This window comes from Parus major, chromosome 3 (genome assembly GCF_001522545.3).
Source record: "Parus major isolate Abel chromosome 3, Parus_major1.1, whole genome shotgun sequence".
NCBI lineage: Eukaryota > Metazoa > Chordata > Aves > Passeriformes > Paridae > Parus > Parus major.
In genome coordinates, this window is record NC_031770.1 from 53,405,490 (window position 1) to 53,411,489 (window position 6,000).

At 39.9% G+C, this 6,000-nt stretch overlaps 1 protein-coding gene across 4 annotated transcripts in view; it reads right to left on the minus strand.

Annotated features, from left to right (window-relative positions):
• Window positions 1–6,000, minus strand: part of ARID1B (AT-rich interaction domain 1B) — a 293,784-nt gene that overhangs the window by 253,904 nt on the left and 33,880 nt on the right. The gene's annotated exons all lie outside the window — the stretch shown is intronic.

The following is a 6,000-nucleotide window of genomic DNA, read 5'->3' on the forward strand; positions in this document are numbered from 1 at the left end:
CACTCTCAAGTGATGAGTCAGGTAAGATACCTATTATACTCTGCCTTCCTTCCTTTTTTTTTTCAAGTGATCAAAATAATTAAAATGGATCGTGTAATCTGTTTGAGTAATAGATTTCCACTTTACAAACCAACATAAGGAAAAGCACATCAAAAAACTTGTAGGAAACATCACCTCTTACTGTGTAGGTAGTATGAAATTCATCTATGAAATGCCAGTCATTACAGAAAAGTGCAAAAGACTACATTTAACCTATTTTTAATCATATAACAAATAATTTATTGAAGGGCACTTCTTGAGCATCCATGAATGGAATAAACAGTGATCTTTGATCCCCAAATGCTCTAGTTGCCATTATTCTCTAGTTGCCATTTATTTTCCAGGAAATTTGTAACAATTTTGACCATTATTTCTCAAATGGTGATTAAAATAAAGTATGGTTAAAAAATACAGAAAAACATATTTCTTCAGACAAATTCTTCAATGCCATTCAAACTTTCTAAAGCAGGGAACACAAATGAGAAGTATGGGTTGAGTTTGAATAGCAGGTAATCCAGCTGCATGAGTAATCCTCCAATTTTATGCCTTTATACACAGAAAGACACCTAACACTTAACTACTGGATACTGAAAAATCCCTCTGTAAAATAGCTTTCACTCTACACTTCTTCTGGCACATAGTCTTGGTAGGAGGAAAAATTGCAAACATTCTTTAATCTCAGTAGTGAGAAAAGGCAGAATATGCACACACCCTGTTTATCATTGCTTCCCTGGCATCTTGCACACCCTTGAGTTTCCTTTCTTTCTTCCAATCTTTCGAGAGAAAAAGGTGCTTTTTAATTAACCCATGTTCTCCTCCAAAGATATCAATCTTGATGAATACTGTCTTTACCATTCCTCAATTCAATAGCTTTCAGAACTAAATCATTTGAGATTGTTCAGAGCCCTTCACCGTATCTCTTAAAACAGCAGTCGAAGAATATGAAACATCTTCCACAGGGAGCAACACCATGCACTCTTAAGCAAGCTAAGCTTTCTATTCTTTCCACCTAAACTTGTCCAGTTCCACCACAGGGCTTCACAGACCCTTACAGTGCACACCCTCTTTCTGACAGCTGCTTTTCTTCCTTTACTGCTATCCTGCACCTGCGCAGGAACAACCCCAGGCACCAATATATGGTAGAGGCCACCCAGCTGGAAAGCACCTTGGGCAGAGAAGGACCTGAAGGTCCTGGTGGACGCCAAGTTGAACATGAACCAGCAATGTGCCCTTCCCACAAAGAGAGCTAATGGTATCCTGGGCTGCATTAGACAAAGTACTGACAGCAGGTCAAGGAGCTGCTTCTGCTCTACTCTGGAGGACTGTGTCCAGTTCTGAGCTCCCCAGTACAAGGGCGACATGGACGTACTGGAGAGAGTTCACCAAAGGGCCACAAAGATGATTAAGGGGCTCATGCATCTGTCCTATGAGGAAAGGGTAAGAGAGCTGGGAACATACAGCTTGGAGAAGAGAGGGCTCCAGGGAGACCAAATAGCAGCCTGCCAATACATAAGCCTCTTTAAAAGAGGGCTGCAGAGGGTTTTTGCACAACAGCATGTAGTGACAGGACAACAGGGCATGGCTTCAACTGAAAGAAGGTTTAGATTAGGTATTAGGAAGCAATGCTTTACCGTGAGGATGGTGAAGCACTGGAACAGGTTGCCATAGAAGCTGTGGATCCTCCATCTCTGGAAGTGTTCAAAACCAGATTGGATGGGGCTCTGAGCAACCTGGTCTAGTGGAAGCAGACACTACCTGCTCACAGTAGGAGAGTTGGAATTTGATGATCTTTAAGGTCCCCTCTAAGGACCCAGACCATTGTATGATTCTGTACTTAAGTTTAGTAGTGTCTTAGAACAAAGTTACCTGTCAAGGAGTGCACCCAATTTCTGCTCTTTAGCAGAGAACCCCTCTGGTTTTGGCCTAGACTCCTTTGACAAGGTCACCACTTTTGAGTTAACCCCCACAAGTCATCTTCTGTTCTGGTCCTTCACTGTGTTAAGGGATATCACACTTTTAATCAGGAAAAACTTGCAGTGAACATGGAATGACAGAACAGATTGAGCTCCTTGTGTTCCCATCATGGATCTGAATCCCTAAGTAGCATCCCCAGCATGGGAGGTTGGTCGACACACAAAGAAAAAGGGATGACCTTCCATACCTATCATTTAGGTTCAGCTTTATTTGTGATAAATCTAGTCATTTGTTTAGTCCAAATTCTTCTAGTTTCTTCTATTATAGCAGGATCAAAATCATACTTTTCATCTGGACACTAAAAATTCCCCACAGCAAGGAATCCTGAGGCGAAGAGAATAACTAGCTGAACTAACGGTAAGAAAATTTCATTACATCTCTATCCATCCAAGATAATTTATTATACTGCAGCATAGCATTAAATGCCTAAGATCGGGTCCCATTCCTGTGGCACAGTTCCTCAATATTATTTTTGGAGAAATTATGCTGGCTTAGAAAAACAAGAAATACAGAGCAACTCCTATCAGAAACCCTTCTTCTTTAGATAAATTTGACCAAACTGCACCACCAATAAAACCAAAACCAACCAACCAAAACAAATAAAAAAAAAGAGGAAGATGTAAATATTTTCTGTGATTGCTTTTCTTTCCCCTTCCCTACTGGGAACAGATAAAAACCAAGTCAGCCTCTTAAATAGGAGTACTTACATAACAGCTGTCATTTCAAATATTCCTGCAAGTATTTTTTAAAAGGAAACTTTTCAAATTTTCAAATCATTCCTTGTAGTCACAGAGTTCAGATATTTGATTTATTCCATTTCTACTATTTAATTTGACCTATTACTTAGCACTGGAATACATCAAAAGAACCCTGACAGAAACATCAAAGACATCTATCTTATAAATTCATAGCTGAAACCATATAGCACATCATAATTTTTTTAATAATTACAGTTTTATTATACTCAAAATAAGATGATTATTGTAAATTATTCCTCATATCAGTTACCACAAGTAAGTTTTAGAAACATCTGCTACATGTAAGTATCTGGATACAGTTAATCCAATTCATGTAACATAATACTCAAAATGGAACAGAAAAACAAATGAGAACCTTTAAAGTCCTAACATCACTTATCAAAACCTACCTGTTTTGCTTAATTGAAAATAGACCCCTTAAAAACCTATGAAGAAAGAACCATCAAAATCATACATTCATTCTAACAAACTACTAGAATGTTTTTAAACTAATATTGTAACTAAATTTAACTCAAATATTGTGCTTCATTTGTTAATGTTCATAATACCTATTGCTCTGTCAAAGCATCCAAACATCTCCTGTATATCCACGAATGTTCCTCCCTTTCTTGAAAGCTCAAGCCCCCCTTCTCCCCAGTCTGGTTGTTTTGGGCTATTATCTGAACACCTATTTTGTTTAAACATTCACAAAACAAATTCTTACATTCACAAGAAAATGCTTCCTTCTCATTTATGTCCAGACTGAAGTAATATCTGTACACAAAATTAACACACAAGTGTATAATTGTAGTTTTATGCTCAAGTGCCCCAATTACGCACTCTGAAACACTTTAAAGGATCCATCACGAACATTCAATACCTCGAAACTGTAAAGTCTTGAGGAGTGTCTTTTGACAAGACAGCTGCATTATGGAGAAATCTTTCCAATGAAAACAAAGAAAGCAATCAGCTTTGGGGCTTTTTTCCTCCAGGATACTCAGGCTGCAAAGGGACCTATCTGGTGCAGTGCATTTTGTCACTACTAAAGAGGCAAGCAAGAAACTGAAAAGTTTGTTTTGCTTTTGTGTCATATGTCCCAGGTAAGCACAAGAGGCCCAGCCTCCAGATTGTTTGGAAAGGTGATTAAGGAAGGAGATTAAGAATGTTTGCAATAGACAAGTGAGGACCCTACACCTTCCTCACTTCAGCCCCAAGTCAACTGCAACTCCCCACACACACTTGGCGAACATGCATCCTCTGCCTTCCCACTTCTTACAAAATACTTTTAGGAAGCAGTTAGTTCAAAAAGTGAATGCAGGAGGTGACTGTCAACAGTTTTTTGTTACATAAATAAATTTCTCTGCACATGTGGTGGAGAAGGGAAATCTATGTTAGCCCATCTGACTTTGCACTGAAATGGGTTACAGGTGCTCACACAATGCATTACACTCTTTCACACAGACTGGTGATAAACTTGCCATATTCTTCATGTTATAGTTTATTAGAATCACTGGTGTTGTTCATGGCAGGGGGGATGTCTCAGCAAACACAAGGGAACATCAGGAAAAAAACTAGTTTCATGTGACAAACACATACCAAGTTCTTAATAAATAACAGGTGAGGAAATCAGGAGTGGTAAAAACAGTGTAAGAAGGTAGACAATTCATTACATTAAAAATATACTAAGAAAAGGGCTTCAGGCTGACTCAAAGATGGCTAAGTCGTGAGGCCATGTTAGCAAAGGTTTTCCTCATTAAAACCAAGACATAGTAACTTACAGCGAGAAAATGCAATGCTCTGTACAACTCATATGGGATTTAGCATCAAGTGTCAGGGGCATGTAGTCACTGTTTGTTGACCATCAAAGAGGTAAGATGAGCCTATTTGTGAGCTCAAAAAGAGATCACAGGTACCAGGCAGAGTGAGAAAAAATTCCAGCTGCTGTTGCAGTTCTTTAGCAGGGACAACAGAATGCTAAATTCTTCCAAGTGTGATGGAAAACCCACACGTTTTCAGGAAGGTGCCATTCAAAGCTGTTCTAGAAAAAAACACACCATGCAGAAATGCTCCCAAGCTTCTCATCCAATGAACTGAGTGTGTTCCTGTCTCACAGCTGCCCAGTGCCCACCTCTGCATGCTGAGGACCTGCAGAAAGGTCTCCTGACAGCAGGGACTATGAAAGACACAGTGAGGGCTGATCACGTTTCGTATAATGCTCCAGAGGAAAAAGCACCAAGACAACTGGTCTATAGCTGCAAGCCAATCTGTCTGCTGCCACAGAAGCCCCATTACTTCACCCAGCCTGTCAGTTCTTCCTGACTCTCTACCGGGGTTCCGCTACACTCAAATAGCAGAAAGATAATGGGCAGCCTTCTGCTGGTTTAGCACACCAAAACAATTCAGCGTGGTCAGATGAACCCAGCAGTGACAAGAGGGAAGTGGCACTGCAGGTACCAGCTGGCTTGGCTTTGGCCGCTGTCGAACTGCAGATTCTTTGGTCTGGTTTTCTGTGGCTCTCCTCATTTTGTGAATCCAAACCCACAATTCTCACTTTCCAAAAAAGCATTCCATGTGCAAAGTAACAACTTCCAGCTCTCCATGCAGAGCCCTTCTAAGGGAGACATGCCATGAGAGAAAAGCTGCTGCACTACCAAGAGAAGCTACAAAAGAAGCCTCTCCGTCTCACAAGAAAGCCTCTCTTGACTTTCAGGGAGGACACTGGCTTTTCAGATCTCTTCAAACTCAAGACACTCAAATTCTGCCATAAAATTTAATCCACTTTAAGCAGAAAACAATTCATTGCTTCTCTCACCTACAATAATATCCAAAGGAAAGTAGTGATAGAGGGACAGGGACATACACACAATTATCTCTCCCTTCCTTGCAGGAAGGAAAAGCAAGTATTTAATGCATTTCATTCTTAGCATGAAAGTAAAGTGCAAGTGGGTAATGCCCATTTAGTTTAGTTCTTGAATATTATGTGTGGAATGATCACTTATCTATGTTGGTAGTTAGGTATTTCAGCCTCCTGTTTGGTTTGGCAAATCTTCCTCTGAGTACCAGTTGTACTTCAGTGGCTACAGCGTTGTTCAGGCATGAGGTTCTAAGATGAAACTAAGCTTCTGATTTTGCAGTGGCATAACTATTTAAAATATTTCAAACAGTAAGTCAATATTTCTCAGAAGCTGTATATACCTTCCAGAGCACAGAGTTCACATGTCCTGAAGAACAGGCTTTTTAATTTTAAAAG